This window comes from Adiantum capillus-veneris, chromosome 13, assembly GCF_014529385.1.
Source record: "Adiantum capillus-veneris isolate H3 chromosome 13, ASM1452938v2, whole genome shotgun sequence".
Lineage (NCBI taxonomy): Eukaryota > Viridiplantae > Streptophyta > Polypodiopsida > Polypodiales > Pteridaceae > Adiantum > Adiantum capillus-veneris.
In genome coordinates, this window is record NC_140943.1 from 124,373,664 (window position 1) to 124,393,909 (window position 20,246).

Here is a 20,246-nt window from a genome sequence, read left to right on the forward strand (position 1 = left end):
AAGCATCACATTGGACCTCAAATGATGGCTTTGAGAGATCCAAAAGCATGAGGATTGGTTGGGAGATAAGCTTCTCTTTGAACTTGTCAAAAGCATTTTTCTCCTTAGCAGTCCATGAATACTTAACGTTCTTCTTTGTGGTCACTTATGGAACTCTCTTCTTAAGCAAGAAAAGAGAAACCAAATGCTCTGATACCAATGTAATGGAATTGGCCTATGAACTTTGAGATAGCGGAATTAGGAGAATGAAAGCGAGCATTTTTGTGAGACTACTTTGAGAGCATAGAGGGTGAAAATAATTGATAGTAGCAACATAATCATAGTACTTAATTAACTTGGCATGAACAATACTTTTGCAAGAGAGAGAGAGAGTTTCGAGAACTTGACAACAATTGAGAACTGGATTTATGTGGAGCCGGTCCCCCCTCCAATAGGCATTTGTATAATAGATTCTCCCATCAAGAGAGACTTGTTACAATACAGTCTTTGTGTGTTCCTTGTGACCTTGATGATGCAATGAATATGGAAAGCTTCATGCATCACGAGCATCACATAGAATTTGTAAAAAGCATTAACTATCCCAAGCCTCAGCCCCAAGGCCTCAAACACCTTCGAAGGTGGAGAGAGATAGCGGGGAATGAGGGTAGGGAAGAGGAAGAAGAAACATTCATAGGAGAAAAAAATAGTTCCTCACTTATCATCACTCTTCTTGCTAGCATACATAATAGCATAGGGATGGAAAGATTAAGCATTGAAGCATGGATCTTGGTTGGATTTGCATTCCATAGACAAGGGTGTTGGTGTAGGCTCTCAACTTCTCTACTATCTTCGAGAAGGGGATGGACCTCTTGGCCTTTGCACTTCACACAATGAGAGTGTGTGTGAGTGTGTGTGGGAGAGTATACCCCCCAAGCAACCCCCCTTCTTGCTTTGGTCGACCCCCTCTTCTAGCTCAACTTGGAAGCTCATTGGACCCTTGCAAACCTAGCCAATCACATGCAGAATGCATATCAAGCAACAAGGAAAGTCTTGGGACAAGTGTCCCCCCTTTCCCCTTTGAGAGACAGGACTTTGTTGATGAATGAAAAAACAATTAATTAGATCAACTAAATTATCATTGGACCCCTTGAGAGGCTAACCAATAGGCGTTAGGCACACCATGAGGGCAACATGGGTAGGGTCTTAACATGGGTCCTTGCTGCCTCTGGAGGCTTGGGATTACCTTGTGTGTGTGTATGTGTGTGTGTTATGTCTCATCTCCCTAGATTTAGGGCTTGCCTCCTCCTTTGTAAGGATTTTTTGACTTCTGGAACACAAGTACCTTAGTCAACAAGCATGAAAAAGCACCTCAAGCTTGGGTAGTGTTCCCACAAGCACCTCAAGCTCCCTAGTCGGCAAGCATGACAAGCACCTAAGCATGCTAGTCGGCAAGCATGACAAGAACCTAAGCATCTTAGTCATCTAGCATGACAAGCACCTCAATCATCTTAGTCATCAAGCACGACAAGCACCTCAAGCATCTTAGTCATCAAGCATGACAAGCACCTCAAGCTTGGGCTGGGTGCCCACCTCAAGTACAACCCTAGATTACCTAAGGTCAAAGGACTTTTAACACTAACCTTTGGAGGTGTTGAGTGAACCTAACCCTAAGGTATTTAAGCTCCATTGGCTAGCCTTGCTCTTTGACAAACCATCTCTCATTTGAACCCCTTTACCATTGGCCCTGCATTGAGATAGATCTGTAAGCACATGTCTATATTCTAACCCTTGTTCCCTCTTATTGTCCCACATTAAATGATCAATTTAATATTATAAAATCATTTGGGTTGGTTAGATATTAGATTTTATGACACTACTTTTAGCTCAGTGACTCCCAGTTTTTGTGTTAGGTGTTCTCCCAAAACATTTACACCAACACCACCATCAAGTATAACTCCTGACAATGGTTCCCATTGACTTTTCAACTTGTATTCCACCCAAATAATTGGAACCTCATTGTCTTGGATAGCTGCTTGATCCACTGTTCTAGCTTCATCTGCCTCAGCTTTTCTCTTTCGCCTAATGGATTTTTCAACTACTAGTAATGTCTGCTTGATGTCATCAAATTGGATCATTAACTTTTGTAACCTCTCATATACCTTGACATATATCTCACCGTGCTCATGACCATAGCTATTTTTTGCACTACAAGATTTTTTCTCCTAGCTATCTTCACAATTCCATTCCACTAGTTCCTCTCGTCTCGTTACTGGGTTGGCTATAAGATGGAATCTCTGATGGGTCCTTCATTGAACCAATGGCTCCAACTTTGATCAAGTCTAATCTGACTTGTTGTACCTCGGTTCTAGACTCTATATCATAGCAATCATGGACTTACTTGTTCCAGATGCTACCTTATCATTTTGGTTTTTCTACCTTTCTGAAGACTGGGTGATATCTTTTTGAATTGTGTGAGCCTCAAAACATTCTGGTTGTTCTGGTAGCTTCTTAGACAAATTCTCCGTGGTTTTTCCTGCAAGATCATGTTTTTCCTACCATTGATCCACTACCTTTTCTTTGCCCTTAGTCTTCTAGACTGTCCTCTCCTACTCCCACTTTTTGGTTTTTGTTGTCTGCTTACCTCGTTCTCATATGGAATCTTTTCAATGATGACCCCTTGCTTCTAGTTACTACCTTGATTGAAACTAGTTTTGGTGCCTTTTGGTGAGGAGTTTCTGCCTTCAAATCTTCTAGATGCTGAGCTATAAAATGTCCATATTTTTTGCATGTATAGCAATTGAGGCTTTGCTTCTCAAAATTTACTCTACCTATGCCCCTACCAATGCCCCGTGGTACCTACCCCTACCAATACTAGTACCTCTAGCACTTGTCCTAGCTTCATTTTCCTTGGACCCACTATCACCATCTGCCTTGACCGCTTCTCCATTTTCAATGCTATCATTGATAGATCCTTACCTCTCTTGAAATGATGGATTTTGACTCCATAGTTTTTCCACACATGACCATAGGCTTTACAGTAAGTACACTGTGAACATTCATCGGACCTATAATTTTGGATCTACACTTGGAGTACCAAATTTCCATTTTTTTGATCAAAGGGCTTGTTTTGGTAATCTTAGTGATTTATTTTGCCATCTCCTCTGGTTTTTTGGTTGGCAATCCTTTATTCCCTTTTCCGTTGTCATCGTGAGTCACTTTCAGTTGTTATTATTGGAGCTTGATTCTTTAGTAAAAGATTCATTTGTTACTGGAATATCTCTTCTTATGCCCTTTCTCTCCTTGGCTTGTTGCTCAAGTTTGAGTGCTCTCTATACCAGATCATTAAAATTTTTGGTTGGGACTGACACCTCCTATTCCTTGAGCTTTTTACTTTTGAACTCATTCAAAAACCAAGCTCTCATCCTCTCTTTAGAAGGAGGTTCTTGTAATTGTCTATTCAATTCCTTTCTTTTTTCAACATAACTTCTGACCAAAAACTTTTCCTTCTTGATCTTGTTGAGATCACATAAAATGTCTTCATCTCCTCTGCTATTTGAATACTCCAATTTAAAAGCCTTGATGAGCTTATTATATGATCTGAGAGAGTTGGTAGGCTAGGAAATGGTATTACCATTTCCTTGCTGACTCCATAAGTGTCTGAGGAAAATACTCTCCCCATTCAATTCTTAGGCTCGGCATACTACTCATACCCTTGGATACGAACATCAGGATCATCCCTTTTTCCCCCTTTGAATACTAGAAATGATATTTCTAGATTAGAGAAACGCTCATGAGTGTTGGCTCTGGTTCTAGAAATGGGTTTCTTGTCCTTAGATTTTTGCTTGTTGTAATGATTGATTTCAGCTTCCTAGTCATTTTATGTTTCTATTTCAGTCACTATATCCTCCTCTTTCTTTGTTTACTCGTGTCTTGCTCAATGATGTGTTCTCTTGCTACCCTCACTTCCTTCAACATGTGACTAAATACACTGGGATCCATGGGATCGATTGCGTCATTCTAGTCCCTCAGCCTGTCTATTCCTATAATGAGATGAATTTTGTGAATCCCTTGATTCATGAGTTGTTCTTGGTCCTAGAGGATCATTGGTTTCATTCCCACGGAGTCTTTCTCCATCTTAGAGACTCTTTCTAAATCTTCTGGTACTGGGCTGATACAGTCCAAATCCTCTGTAAACCTCATAGCTGGCCTTCTGTCTCGTACTGCTCCGCTGGGAGGCATGACTAATTGTAACGGCTCTAACACCAACAGGGATATATTTTGACTTGTCAAGAGAAAATCAGCTCAAGACACCATGATCGCCAAAATGGAATGAGCTAGACACTTTCAGATAGCTATTCTAGGTTGGTAGTTAGAGTTAGTATACACCAGACATTGTCATAATAATCAATACCTAATTCTCCTAAATGATTTTCTCATATTAAATTGATCATTTAATGTGGGAAAGTGCTAAGGGAGAAAAAGCTAGAATATTGGTTAAGCTAGCAGACCGGCCACAGTAGGGATCCAAAGGAGGGAAAATAGGGATCCAAAGGGGGGGCCATCTGCAAAAGATCCATGTGAAACAATGGGCTAAAAAGACCCTAAGGTTCAGCCCATTAAGACTTCCAAAATGCTAAGGTTCCAAAATTCAAAGGTTGTGTCCAAAGGTCAACCCTAGGGAAATTGGATGCTTTGTGTGTGACCAAAAAAGTCTTTTCAAATCCCTAAGTAGGAGGGGGCGAGCCTTGGGAGTAGGGGATGAGAGAGAAAGTCACACACACACAGGCTCCCTTTACACAAAGGGAATGAGGGACACATGTCAGCTCCCTAGGCCAGATGCCCACAAGGTGTACCCAATTCCTATTCGATGGCCTTAGAGGTGGACCAATGAGAATTAGGCTAGAGTAAATCTAGTTTAATTAATTTATAAACACTTAATAAAAAGAACCAATGAAAATTAAGTCTCCTGGATGATTATTGGACAGCCCGTGAAGGGGTCCAATAGGAATTGAGCAGCCCAATGGGCTACTTAATTCCTATTGGTCAGAATGTGGAAAGGTCCAATGGGGATTTAATTCATTTAAATCAATTAATTTTAATTGATTAAGATCTCACAAAAGGGGAAAGGGGGACACATGTCAGAAGGCTATCACTTATGTTGCTTAATAGCCATTGGCTTGACTTGGGGAGGTCCAATGGGGAGCCTGCAAGAGTAAATAGCAAGAGGGCTCCCCCAAGAGAGAGAGGGGGCTGATTTTTGCAAGGCATTATCACACACACACACTCACACAATCTCATGTGTGAAGAAAGAGAAGACTATCTCTTCCCAAGCTTTAATGGAGAGCTCATCACCTACTCCAAGCTTGTGAGATAGAAGCCTATATAAACACACTCTTGGCATGTGGATGCAAATCCAACCAAGAGCCAAGCTTCAATGCATGATCATCTCCTCTACCAAGCTAATTACTAATCTAATCTATGCTAATATGAGTGATTATGTGAGGAGATGTACATCTTTCTCGTAAGATACTCCTTCTTCCTCTCAATCTACTCTCATACCCTGCTAGCTCTCACCATCTTCGGTCTTGGGTATGAGAACGGGGATAATTAAAGTTGTGTTTTCTAAGTGTTTTTCTTAGTGCATGAAGCTTTCATCTTCATTGCACTAGCTAGTCTTGAAGGAACACAAAGAATTGTATTGTACAATGTCTCTCTTGATGGGAGAAACCATAATACAAAGCCTTTTGGAGGGGGGACCGGCTCCATGCAAATTCGGTCCTCAACTGTTGTCAATAGCTTAATTTCTCTCTCTTTTGAAAGTATTGTTGATGCTATCTAACTAGGTGTTATGCTTTTTGTGCTCTCTCCACCCAAGCACTCTTGTAATTCTCATTAGGAATCTATTCTAATGAAATGCCCACTATGTTCATGCTAATGTCCGCTACACATAAGTTTTTAGACCATTAAATGTTACATTGGTATCAGAGCACAAGGTTTCTCTTTTCTTGCTCAAGAAGGGAGTTCTTCAAGCTAGCTATAAATGGTTGGTATTATTAATTGCCTGTGAGTAAGTAGAATAGGGATTTTTCAGCCTTGCAGTGTGCGTGCCTTCGTGCAGTTAACGAGGCGCCGGTGCTATTTTGGTGTCGAAAGACCCTCTCTTCTACTCCTTGCAATTAATGGTATTTGAGCCGCGGGTACAGTAGCTTGAGTGCTTTTTCTAAAGGGGTAAAGAGGAGTAGCAACTAGGGCTTGAAGTGCCAAAGTACACCTAAAAAGTTTACACCTAAAAGTTGTTAGAATGGCTGACAATAGTAAAGAGAGTGAAATAAATGTTGATAACTTTGATTTTGCTAATGAGCAAGCTACTAATGATGCTGCGATGCTTGTTAACTATCTTGTTTCTAGGCTTCAACAAGCCATGGGCAATCCATCTCTTCAAAGCGAAGTGCAACGGTAGCTCCATGCTCACGGGATTCTCCAAGCTCATCACCATGAAAAGAGAACACCTAGGAAGCCTCCTTGTGAGACTCCCAAAAGAGGTCTCTCTCCGATTCGGAAAGAAGAAGAGAATCCGTACGAAGGGCTCAAGAATTTACTTCTTGATGATGCATCTCCTTCCCAAAGGAGAACTCAAGAGCCTCCATCGAAGGAACGAGAAAGAAGTGAGTCTCCTGCCACCTCGGCGGAGAAGACCATCACACTCTTCTCCATGCCATAATTCAAAGAGGGATGATAAAAAGAAAGAGAAGAAAAAAGCGAGAAAGAGGACACCCTCTTCTCCATCTTCTTCATCCTCTTCCTCTTATGAAAGTGATGGTGAAGACAACGAAGATCAAGACAAGAAAAAGGCGCGAAAGAGGTCACCCTCTTCTCCACCTTCTTCAAATTCTTCACCTTCTGAAGAAAGTGATGGTGCAACCTTTGCACCATCAAAAAGAAGAGGCCATAGGAAATCCTATGCCGCATGGAAGAGGTCATCCAAGTTGAAGAAATTCAAAGAGGGAGGGAAGAGCATCTCTTTCCCTACCTATGATGGTACCTTTGGTGCTACGGACAAAGTCTTGGCCTTTATCCAACAATTTGATGCGGCGTTTGGAGATGAGGGATTCACGGAGTGTGTGTGTGTGTAAGGGTAGAAGTGTAGATACCCTTACACACACACACACACACACTCATACACGGAGTGTATGGGTGTAGGGCTTCACGGAGTGTGTGTGTGTGTAAGGGTAGAAGCCTAGGTACCCTTACACACACACACACTCATACATTCTTTAGTGTATGAGTGTGTGTGTGTGTAAGGGTATCTTGGAATGTATGTGCATGTACGCGTGTATGTGTGGATGTCTATGTGTATTGATGTATGCATATATGTGTACATGTATGTATGTATATGTAGATGTATATGTGTGCATTTTTGTATCTTTGTATATGCGTGTATGTATGTCTACATGCGAGTGTGTGTATCTATGTCTGGATATTGTATGTGCAATTTTTTATGTGTGTATACAAGTGTTTTTGTGTATGCATAAGTATGTGTGAATGTAGTCAAGTATGTGTGGGTGTGAATGTATTTGCTTGCATGTATGTATATATGTGTGTGTATGTATGCATGCATGTGTCGGTTTGAATGTATGCGTAGGTGTGGATGGTTGCATGTATATGTATATGCACAATTATGTGTGTATGCATGCATGCATGTATTTGTATGTATGCATGTATGTGTAGGTGTGAATGTATTTGTATATGTGTATGTATATATGTAAGCATGCATGTGTAGATGTGGATGGTTGTGTGTGGATATGTATGCATGTTAGACAAGGGGAACTAGAACCTAGGAGTCCACCTCCCAACCACCCACTATGTAGCATGGCTCCTAACCGTTTTCCCTAGTTGGACTCCCTTTCCACACTTCCTAGCCCCGGACTTGCCCTTGTCTAGTCCGGCCTTGCCATTGTCCTGGCATTACCCCCCCCTTAAAGAAGAGTTTTCCTCCTCAAAAACAAAAGTGGGGAACTTTTTCTTAAGAACACTAATGGTTTCCCAAGTGGCACCTTCCTCAGGTCGATCTTTCCACTTGATTAAGGCTTGTTGACACACATGATGACGCGTACGTAACTCATGATAGTCGAGAATACGTTCAGGTTCATGCGGTAAGATAGGAGGTTCAAAAACATCAACCAAAATATTTTGGTCAATGACATTGTCGTCCCCATGTAACCGCTTCCATAAACGGCTTACATGAAACCGGATGAATATGAGAATGTGTAGGTAGCAATAATTTGTAGGCACGATCATCTACTTGCTTGAGTATTTTGAAAGTCCCACAATATCGGGGAGATAATTTAGGTGTTGGCCCAGTTTTCAGACTTCCTGAATGTTCTGGCACACGTAAAAATACTTCCTCCCCTTCCTCAAAGGTAACTTGCCCACGTTTCTCATCAGCAGACTTCTTATACCGATCCTGCGCTTGTCGGACATTCTGACGAGTGAGTTTCATCATATCCATGTGGTCTTGGAGAAAATCCTTAACCTGTTGAAGCTTTTTGGTTGCCAATCCCATCGTAACAGGTGACCTAAGTTGAAACCCATACATGAGCATGAAAGGACTAAATCCAGTTGTGGCATGCTTAGCACTAGTGTAGACAAACTCGAGAATACGTAAGTATTCTTCCCAGTCTGACTGTTTTTTGTTGACGTATGCTCTTAGCATATCGTCTAGCACTTGGTTAACTCGTTCAGCCTGATCGTCTGTTTTTGGATGATTGGCTATATTGAGGTTTAGTTGTGTACCCAATCGTTCGAACACAACCCTCCAAAAATGATTGTTAAACTTGGGACACGATCACTGACAATGTTACTTGGCAAACCATACAACTTGTATAGATTGTCCACAAATAACTTGGCTAGTTCTGGTGTCTTAAACATTGATTTGGTTGGAATAAACTTACATAGTTTAGTCAATCAATCTACGACCACCCATACCGAGTCATGACCTCGTACAATGGTTGGTAAACCCACAATAAAGTCCATAGAGATACTTTCCCATTTTCCATTGGGAATCTCCAAAGGATGTAAGAGTCCTCTTGCAGGCGCTCTGCTTTGTTAACTTGACATTTTTGGCAATGCAAGGTATAAGTTTGAACATATCCATGTATACTTGGCCAGTAAAACTGTCTTCGTACGAGAGCATAAGTTTTTCTAATACCTGGGTACCCTGCACTTAGACTATCATGACATTCATAAAGAATTTGGCGCCGCATTTCTGTGTCCATCGGTACACAAACTCTCCCCTTATGGAGTAGTTACCCATTGTCGATGGTGAAATGCTTCCATCGTTGTAGTTCATCACTTGATAGAGGAGAACTAGGTGTGGAGGTTAACGTTACACTACCATCATTGGAGTGAGAAGGATCCCTCATTTGTACATGGCTCCACACTTTGGAATATGCTTCATCATGCTCATATTTGCCTTTGAGAGAATCCAAAAATTCATTAAGAACTTTTGTGAACAAGAGAGAATTGATCTTTGGCATATGACTTAGAGAGTCAGTCGCCACATTGTATCGACCTTTACGGTACCGGAGCTTGGCGTCATATTCCTTAAGAATCTCGGCCACCTGGCTTTCCGACCCTTCAAATCTGTTTGTTGTGTAAACCATTTGATGCTTTGATGGTCAAACACAATCTCAAATTGAGCACCATACAAATAATGCTGCCATGTTTTTAAGGCAGACACTATTGCATAGAGTTTGCGCTCATAAGCAGAGTAATTCTGCTGAGCTGCATCAAGCTTCTTGCTTTCAAATGCAATTGGCCGTCCGTCTTGTAACGGGACTGCTCCAATAGCATGGTCACTGGCATCTGTTTCCAAAACGAATGGTTTCAAACGATCTACAATAGCTAGTATGGGAGCTGTAGCTAATGCATCCTTGAACATATCAAAACTGTGTTGTTGAGCGGGTCCCCACTGAAAAGCTTTACCTTTTCCTTTCAGTTGATTCGTCATGGGAACAACAATATTAGCATAGTTTTTAACGATCCTGCGGTAAAAACCTGAAGATCCTAAAAACATCTGTAATTCTTCCAGATTTTTAGGAGAAGGCCATTGCTAGATTGTATCCACTTTGGATTGATCCATATATAGCCCATTAGCTGAAACAACATGCCACAGATAGTGAATTTCTTCTTTCAAAAAATCACACTTAGATTCATTGGCATATAATTTATTTGTTTGTAACAATTCGAACACCTGCCTCAAATGTTGTAAGTGTTCTTCTTCAGAAGCACTGTAGAGTAGAATGTCATCGAGAAAAACAATGACAAATTTGCCCAAGTACGGCTTCAAGACACTATCCATAAGTGTCATGAATATTGCGGGTGCATTGGTTAACCCAAAGGGCATCACCAAGAACTCATAGTGTCCAAACCGTGTTCGGAATGCAGTTTTGGGTATATCAGCAAATCGAGTACGAACTTGGTGATAACCTGACCGCAAGTCTATTTTTGTAAAAAGGCGAGCATGAGTGAGTTTGTCGAACAACTCATCCACTTGTGGCAGTGGGTACTTGTTCTTAACCGTAACCGCATTTAATCCACGGTAGTCTACGCACATGCGCATATTTCCGGCTTTTTTTTTCACTAATAGAATAGGAGAAGCCCATGGTGAAGAACCGGGTTGTATAAACTCTCTACTAAGGTAGTCAACAAGCTGAAGTTTCACCTCAGCAGCTTCAGAGTAACTCATATGGTAGGGCGGTTTACTGACAGGTTTACTGCCTGCAACAACCACATCGATGCTATGTTGCACCGATCGTGTTGGCGGTACTCCTGGTGGCAAACCATAGATAAAACATCTTGAAATTACTTTAATAATTTATGTAGCTCACTAGCAACGTTTGCTTGTTTTGAAGTAGCCATTGGTGGAAGAGATGAGAGAGAATCATGCGGTGTTGAGGAATGTTCAACAGATTCAATGTTAGAGAGAAAATGAGACAATGAGTAACACAAGAAAACATGATCTATTTCACTATCAAAAACGAGCTGCATAATCTTAGCTATACATATCAATGGTGCAGAAGTTACATTCTTCTCTCCTAGCAACAAACATGTGCACCATGGGATTCGAACATCAAGCTATTGTGCTCATAGCTACACTTCAATGATGGTCCTTGGCTATGTAACCATTCCCTACCAAGGACCACATTTGCCCTCTCCATGTTCATAACCTGAAAATCCAAGGATGTGATAGTAAGCTTGTACTTCCAACGGAACAACTCGGACTTGAATATCCCCGATTTTGGTATCATGTCCATTCATCATGGCTACCTTGTAGCGATGAGTACTCGGAGTTAGAGGCAATTTGAGTTTTTTCACCAATCCATAATTGATAAAATTGTAAGTAACACCATCATCTACCAAGATGCGCACCTTGTGCCCTTGCAGAGATCCGTGCATATGTACTAACTCATGTGGTCCAAAGGTTTGTTGCCACATGGAAGCTGTGAGACACCATTCATGCACCACCTTGGTGTGTGTTACTTCCACTGCAGAGAATCGCGAGGAAGACTCAAGAGGTAGCAGTTGCACCATGTGCACTACTTTCTCCTTGCCATGATCAGCAGATTTTCCCTTGGGACAATCCTTTTTTCCATGATCGCTTCCTAAACATTGAAAGCATAATTTCTCGTTCTTAGCTTTATCAAAGTCCTCAGGAGAGAGAAGACCTCTGGACCCCTTGGGTTTTTTAGATGCTTCTGAATTGTCTACTATAAATTTTCTTTTATTGTGCCCATACTGTGTGCATGTATTACCATGTGTATTAGCAGGAACGTGAGTATTATGTGCTTTCTTTTCATCTGGATCATCGTGAATATGTGCTTTCACTATGGCTTCCTCAAGTGTTTTAGGGTCTTGGGTCTTGACGTGCTTCTTAAGTTCTGGTGTCAGTCCACGTATAAATCCCCGTAATTGTTGAAAGTTATCTAAGCCTTTCAACTTGAGGATAACATCTTGATAGTGAGATATATATTCAAGTAATGATGGTATTGGCGCATGGAATGTGTCCCAAGCCATCCAATTCCGATCTGCCTCATTTGTAGGCAAAAATTATTTGTGAAACATAGCTTCAAAAGTCGCCCAGCTCTGTGGTATGATATTCTTCTCTTTGAGAGACATTCACCATTTGTAGGCCTTGCCTTCCAGATTTAAGCTTGTTTGCAATGCTCTGACTGCGTCCGGAGTATGCCGTAAGGCGTGAATTCCATCCCACTTGCTGAGAAAGATATTCACTGCATCCTTATTGCGATCGTGGTCTTCTCCCTTAAAAGTCGGTGGTTTGGTGTTTTTCAACAACTCATCCACCTCTTTTGTAGTGAAAGTGTGCAAAGTATCAGCAGTTGGACCTTGTCCCGGATTAGAAGGGCCTTGCCCCTGTGTAGCAACGTGCTCATGCATGTGCATGTCAGCAAGACCCTTGGATTGCTGCTGCATTAATTGGATCACTAACGTGGATAATTTAGTGACATTTTGATTTAAAGATTTAAAATTTCCTTCCATGTCTGATATGCGTGTCTGAAGTGCACGAAATTCTTGAATGTCGAGCAATTCTTAGGATTCGTCACCTGCCGTAGCGTCGCGGGCACACTCCGTGAGAGCATCCAGCGTCGTGAGCCAGCATGGGCAAGATCAGTCGTATTTTTCTCAAAATCAAACGTCATATTGATATCTGAATCCATGGCAACACAGTGCAGTTCAAGTAATAGCAAGAAAAATACCTGATGTACCGCAACTGGTAAATATCGATAAAGAATCTCGTTGATACCAGTAATTAGCCTTGCTAATTTTGCTCACGCTCCAATTGCCACTGAGGATGTAATCTTGCTCCGGCTTTGAAGAAAACAATTCAATAGAGTAGGTGTGTTTGCCTTGAGCACCCATACTGCACTTGGTTGATGTATTCTGGATAACTTGCCGATGACTTGAATGAAGGTACAAAACAAGAATATGTAGGATACGTAGCAGAAAATAGCACCTTGCTGTTATTTTTCCCAGCCTTGCCCTTGTTTGGATCTATCAGTTTGCCTAGCTTCACCCGAAGCTTCACAAGCGAGAGGGGGGAGGTACCCCACTGTGGGTACCGTCCCTTAGTTGATGGAAAAAATCGTGGCCACTAATCCCAATTGGGTTGGGCGCCTATCGAGTGTGAAAAAAAACACTGCTCACGGCTATAGCAGACCGCAAATAGCGCGAGGGGGGAGCTTTGCTCACCCCCCGAGGAGGTCACCTAATAAAAATGTAACCTATCACGTGAGTTCAAGAGAAGGGTATTTAAAGTTCTTGAAACTACAGAAATATATATACAGTAGGGTATTACTTTTTGAAATTTGAAAAAAACTTAGAGATTTTAAAAGAAAAGGGTACATTATATTCCTAACAAAATTCACAGATAAGGGGTTTTACAAACATGTCTTGAACGCACGTGATATGGTAGATTTACACATAGTGAACCCCCCGAGGCTCACCCCGCCTTGTATGATGGTTGAGAGCGCCTGCTATATAGGCACGTGAAGTGGTCCTCACATCGGCGCAATGTCGTCAATCCCGAGAGGGCGCGATTTTTTGCATGTCACTTTTCGACCCCTTGCCCTTGCAAGCAGTGTTGCCCACGCCATCGGCTTGGTCGTCCTCCTCACAGGCGGTGAGCTCCATGGCCTCAGTGACACCGACATACAAAAAGCATGCAAGGAGTTGTGTGGCTCTCCAACACCACAGCTGTGCCTTCCCAAAATTAGAAACCTTGCTCTTGATACCAATGTTAGCCAAGGGGAGCTAGAACATAGGAGTCCACCTCCGAACCACTTACTATATAGCATGGCTCCTAGCCCTTTGCCCTAGTTGGACTCCCTTTCCACACTGCCTAGCCCGGCCTTGCCCTTGTCTAGTCCGGCCTTGCCGTTGTCCTGACAATGCACATGTTATGATTGTGCTATCTAAATCATTAACAAATATACGTAATGTTTCAAGCTTTATGGTCTTGCACACATAACCATCGGGTATCAAAAGTAGATAGCATGCATCATTTTGAACCCCATTTCAATGGCATGTTGAGACACGATGCCAAAGTGGTCAGTTGAACATAGAGTGGTGTACCACTTGTTGTCTACCACATATTGCGATGCAATGACGTTGTGACGTGTTTTGGCGAAATGGTGCAGACCACCCCAAAGCCTTTGAGATATGTTTTTTAATGCTTTTGGGGTCCTTATATGTAAATCAAGCATGCTTGTACAAAGTGTACAAAGGCGGTGTACGCCAGCTGTCTCTACGCATGCGGGCCAGTTGTGCGGGGTACATAGTTTTGTTGTTTTTGTACATAGAAGGGTCGAGACTTCAAAGTGTGAGTTAGTGCTTTAAAAATATGAAGAAAAACTGAGTTTTTATCAGCTTGGGGTCATGAGTTAGGAGGGATATTCAGTTGTGAAGAAGAAACTATGTGTTGCTACAGCCTGCGGTGAAGGGTGGGGGTTTTGGTGTAGAGGTGCCCCTCTTGCCTTGCGAGAGCCTCGTGTGGTGAGTTGAGAGTGTGTCTCTCCTCAATGGGCTGATGAAAGTGGGTGCTTATCTCTGCATATTGACCTCTCTTCATCTTGGTTTGAGGTATGGCAGCCATGTTGTTTGTGGTTCCCTATGGTGTAGCTAGTTGAGGGTAGTAGACTATGCGCTGCAATTCCTTGCTTGTACATACACAAAAGGGCAAGGTTTTTCCCAAGTTTTCCATCACTTTTTCTGAGTTTTTTTGCTGAACTTTGTGGGTTTTCAAAGTGATCTTGATTTGGATTGGTTTTGGTCAAGCTATGTGTATGTATGGGAGCGCCTATGGAGTCTCTACTAGCACATGGAAGGGCGTTTGGAAAGAAGTGAAGCTCTGGGTTATATGAGGAAAAGTGCAGAGAATTCCATTGTTTTTATTTAATTTTTTACTTTGGTTTTCTTGGTTCCATTGCTTCCTTTGGTGCATCCAAGTATAGTGGGAGTTGTAGCGGTGTAGAGGGAAGCTAGTCGAGGCTACGTGCGAGTGAGGCTATCAAAATTCGTGAGAGAATATCAGCCCATATTATCTTGAGAGAGCTATACTCTTCATCCTCTTTTCTTGGTGTTGGTTTGAGATGTTGTAGAGGCCAGCCCCCCAATCCTTCACAACGTCCACTTTTTTACTTCATTTTTGTGAGAATTCATTCCCTCCATGGAGGGCCTACATAGTATAAGATTAATTGTAATTGGGTGGAAGCATGATTGAGTGGTACACTTTTATGGGTTGAAATCCCTTTTTTAATAGCCACTTAATACTATTTCATTAGCTTTTAGCACCTTTGAAATTTTTGGATCCAAAAATACTCGAAAAAAACACCTAAGCTCGTACGTGCGAGAGAGGTCCCAAAAGCTCTTACTTGCGTGGGTGTTGAGCACATTCAGTGCATTCATGTAGCTTCTCTTTGTCTCAAGCAAGAAGAAATAGCAACAGGGCACGCAGCAGTAGCAGGGCAGCATGTCTCTCAGGTTCTCTCTTGCTCTCTGAGGCGAGATGGTCAATATCTGCCATCCCTCTCTCTTTTTCTATCACACACACACACACACACACACACATGCACAGCTGAAAGTATTGCATGTTTGAAACAGGGTAGCTTAGTCTCAAGCTTGCCACCTTTGATTGGACACGTTTTGCTTGCTTTTTTCCCTGTCCACCATTACAAGGTGCTCCATGTTCCAATAGCTCACCACCCAACCGTGACCATTGTATGTTTCTTTTTGAGTTTCATTTTGCTCCATGATGCATATCCATGGACATAGATATGAACACACACACACACACACACACACACACACACACACAGTCTTGTTTCAGCATTAGGATTTGTTATTGGTGCAAAAATCCTTCCTCTTAGGAGATTTTATCTGTTATTAGTTACTTCTTATGGTGAAATGATGATTAAAAATGTTATTGTGATGGGTCATTTAATTATAAAACTGGTTTTATATGTATATTTTAGGTGGAACCCACCTCCATTTACTAGAATCCAGCATACAAAACTTTGCATGTCAAGACAAGACTTCCATGAAGTCTACAACCTCAGCCTGGACGGGGTTGAGAACCCACACTTTATGGATGTTACAGAGAAAGACTGGTTGTCCATGTTCACGGTGCTACAAACCAAAGGGTAGAAGGTGAAGCTTCAAACAATATGGTCAGAGCTTTACGATAAATTCATGATGTTGTATCAGATGGTTTACCAGGAGTTACCTATAAACGGTGAGTGTGCTGCCTGTTTTGCCAAAGCATTTGCATTTAAAAATTTCTAGCAGGCGGACTTGTCTCTTGACAAGTCCAAATACCGGGTATCTTGGGATGTTGTGGCTGAGAACTCACTTACACGACTGGGGGCACATAAGCAAGGGCTCTCCAACAAGATGTCTAGAGTAATGACGCACATGAATGATGGGAAAACAGTGTGCAAGTCAGTATTGGTAGCTCAATCATCAAAGGCGAGTGTGGATACGTCAAATAGTCGGGATGTAGAGCTGGCACAGATCATGCGGTCTGATGTACAAGCTAAAGTTAGGAAGCTTGAGAGTGAAATAGGGAAGATCTCTAAATAAATGAAACAAGCACAAGTGGAAGTGCAGGTTCAGTCAAAGGCAGACACTTTCTTGAAACAGTTACGCACGAGAAGAATTAGCCACGCTTGAGGCTAGTGGCAATGTGTTATTGGAGAGGGTGATGACGTTGCAAGCTATGATCAATGCTAGCTTGCAAGTTCTCGGTGTTCTTGGTGTCGCGGAGGGTGGCACATTTGAAAACAACGATGTTGCAGCCATACAAGTTGATTTGCGAACACCAAGAAGATATTGTTGTTCCTCTTATTTTGTGTTTGAACAGTTTTGCTGAATTTGTTTGTCCGATGTAGGAGAGGCTGCAACGAAAGAATGTACTCTTGGCGAGACTCAAAAATCCGGAGGCTTTTGTTGGTAGTGCAATTTTAAAATTGCAAGAGGGCAAAGCACCTGTATTCTCTCCATCACCTCCAATCATGCCAAATGTACGTCGAGGCGTTATATTTATTGACAAGCCGTGCACAGCCTGTGGGTTGGAATTTCAGGATAAAATAATGGTGGGTGTTTGCATGGTACCATTCCAACACCCCTATCACAATTTTGTTTCGCAACTTTGTCCACGCTGAGTGATTCCTACTTGGCACCGGGATGCGGCATAGAGATCCCTGCTTCAATGAAGAATATGTTTGGTGCAGAGACAACGTCCGTGGCAAAAGAAAAAGTTACTTCAATAGGTATGTTCCCAATTCTCGTTACTCAGGTTCCAAAGGAAGGAAAAGTTGTATTAATAACCAAAAGTATTAGTAGTAAGCTCTATTAGTAACCAATAGCTGTCAAATAGCTATATTAGTAACCAATACCTTGTAATTAGTGGTAAGCTGTCAAATAGTTGTCAAATAGCTTGTAATTAGTAGTATGTTGTATTAGTAACCGATAGCTGTATTAGGTACAGTTATGAGTGAGCTATTTGAGAGCTATTGGCTACTAATATAGCTTACTGTCCAATTACCAATAATTGCTTATCACAAGCTTTAAAAAGCTATTAGATACAACTTTAAACCATATATTAGTTTGCCAATGGTTTCCATAGGTAGTGGGTGATAGCTATCTGCTAGGTTTAGAGAGAGATACTTGCTGGTAATAGCTACCTGGATCTTGTTAAATAGCTCCAGAATAGTTGTTAATTGTGTGAGTAAATACTTTCTCATTCACTAGTGGCGAGTATTCCTAGCTATTAGAATGTAATAGCTCTCTAATAGCTGGGTACTAGCTATTACATATCTACTGGTCCCAAAGCTTTTGACCAGCTATGAGGTAGCTATTGACTTTCATAGCCGTACAATAGCTATTGATAGTGTGTAGATATACACACTCAATCACCATGTGGCCACTATTTCTCGCTAGCAGCAAGAAATAGTTGTTTAATAGCCTGCAATAGATATTATAGACCCAAACTTGGCTAAAGATGCTTCTCAAACAGCTTTTGACCAGCTATTAGGTGGCTAACGTCTGCCATAGCTGGCGGGTGATGGCCTATTAGCTGGAAATACCTATTTGACCTATTATTAATAGCTATGTGACAGAGATTTTAATCAGCTATGAGTTAGCTATTGGCTTCCATAGCTAGTGGATGATAGCTATTTTTCACAGCTAGTGGGTGATAGCTATTTTGCAGGGTTGGAGAGCTATTAGGTGGAAGTAGCTATTGATCACAGATACTGTCTTCCACAGCTAGTGGGTAATAGATTTTTGCCAATTTTGAAGAGCTATTAGCTGGAGGTAGCCATCTGAAGCTATTATTAATAGCTGCTTGATAGTGCTTATAACCAGCTATTAGGTAGCTATTACCTCCATAGCTATTAAGTCAAAGCTATTTGCCTGGTTTTGAGAGCTATCAGCTACTAGTAGCTATCTGGCTAGATATCAATAGCTCCTTGATAGACAAATTAGAACCAGCTATCAGGTAGCTATTGTCTTCCATAGCTATTGGGTTGGGTAATAGCTATTTGGAATGTTTTGAGAGCTATTAGCTGGAAGTAGCTATCTCACCATCTATTAAGAAGCTATTGTCTTCCACAGCTAGTGGGTAGTAGCTATTTCCTAGGTTTTGAGAGCTTTTAGCTATTTTAACCAGCTATTAGGTAGCTATTGTGTAGGTATTAACCAGCTATTGGATAGCTATTGTTTTTCATAGCTAGTGGGTGATAGCTACCTATTGTGTTGGTATTAACTAGCTATTGGGTAGCTATTGTTTTTCATAGCTAGCGTGGCCAGTATTGCCTAGTTATTTACAACCAATTTCTACTCAATAGCTTGCAAGTAGATAGGGTATAACTGCTTCTCAAAAATCTTTTTACCAATTATTAATAGATGCCTAATAGATAGCTCTAACCAGCTAGTGGGTGATAGCCATTTGCTAGGTTTAGAGAGCTAGTAGCAGGCAAATGCTACTTGATGCTTGTTAATAATCTCCCTAATAGCTGTTGATTGTGTGTGATAAATCTCCCTAATAACTGTTGATTGTGTGTGGTAAATCTTTTCTCGCTCACTATGCAACAAGTATTTCTAGTTGCTAACAACCAAAAGCTGTCCAATAATTTGTTGAAAAGTTTCACTTTGTTTCCAAAAGGTTGACTTCCTTTTTTAATTGCTGCTTGGAAACATTTTGTAACAGCCAGCTGATTGTGTTCCAACCACATGTATGTTCACGCCAGCAAAGACATGGTGGAGATACAATGCATTCAACGAAGACATCTGGTGGAGATACAATGCAGTCAGTAGGATTCACAGTCGGCTCTGATTGTTGGGGAGAATCCCCAACAAAGCCTTCTTGCATCCTCTTTAAGAATTCACAGCTACTCGTAATCGGAAAAATTAGTACTTGTGATGTTGCTGCAGGCTGCTCCAGAAGTGCAAAAGATGGTCTTCAAAGCAAAGGTGAGGTCCGAGAGTTTCTTGCTAAGTTTCAAGTTGTGTACCTCTCCAGCCATGCTATGGATACGTGTTGTTGTCAAAGTATTACATAGTTTTAGGTGGTGTATGACAGTTGTTAGCCGATTAATATTATGTGAATAGCCAGCTTCTAGATAGCTATTAAGTAGCTTTGAAGGTACTTCTAGTTTAATCACATCTTCCATTGTAGCTCCAGGGATCTCTGAGACACCCGATGATGTTCCAGAGGCAACAGTTGGAGACATAGAGGACAAGGTAAAACAGGGAAAGCTTGCAAGAGGTGGCAAGCATGGGCAAAGTATGTCTAGGAGGTTGATAAGAAGGTTTGTAATTGCACACGGAGCTAACAATGAAGATACAAATAGCGATACATTGATGTAGAAAGGTATGCCTTAGTAAATTTAGTGTCAGCCCACTTATACGTGGTTGAGTTTTTTTGTCTTTTTGGAGCACTTACTGATGGCATAGCAACATGCAGAGTCTCCTGTTAGTAAATATTGTGGAGACACTCTGGAGAACATGTTGGCAGAAGCTAAAAGAAAGAGGCAAGGGTCAGCAAAGCCACCATCCAAGAGGATGAAGAAAACTCTGCTCATCAAAAATCCTCTAGATGTTAGGAGTGGCGGTGAAATCCCTTGCCAAGATGTTGAAATAGAAAGGCATGCAAAGGATGCTGGCAAAGACCCTACTCTGCCTCGGGTAAT

At 41.5% G+C, this 20,246-nt stretch overlaps 2 pseudogenes; one reads left to right on the top strand and one right to left on the bottom strand.

Moving 5' to 3' along the window:
* Nucleotides 1-13,575: 13,575 nt before the first annotated feature.
* LOC147444815 (uncharacterized) overlaps nt 13,576-20,246 on the bottom strand; it is a 106,107-nt pseudogene continuing 99,436 nt past the window's right edge.
* On the top strand, nt 16,094-16,725 carry LOC147444816 (uncharacterized; annotated as a pseudogene).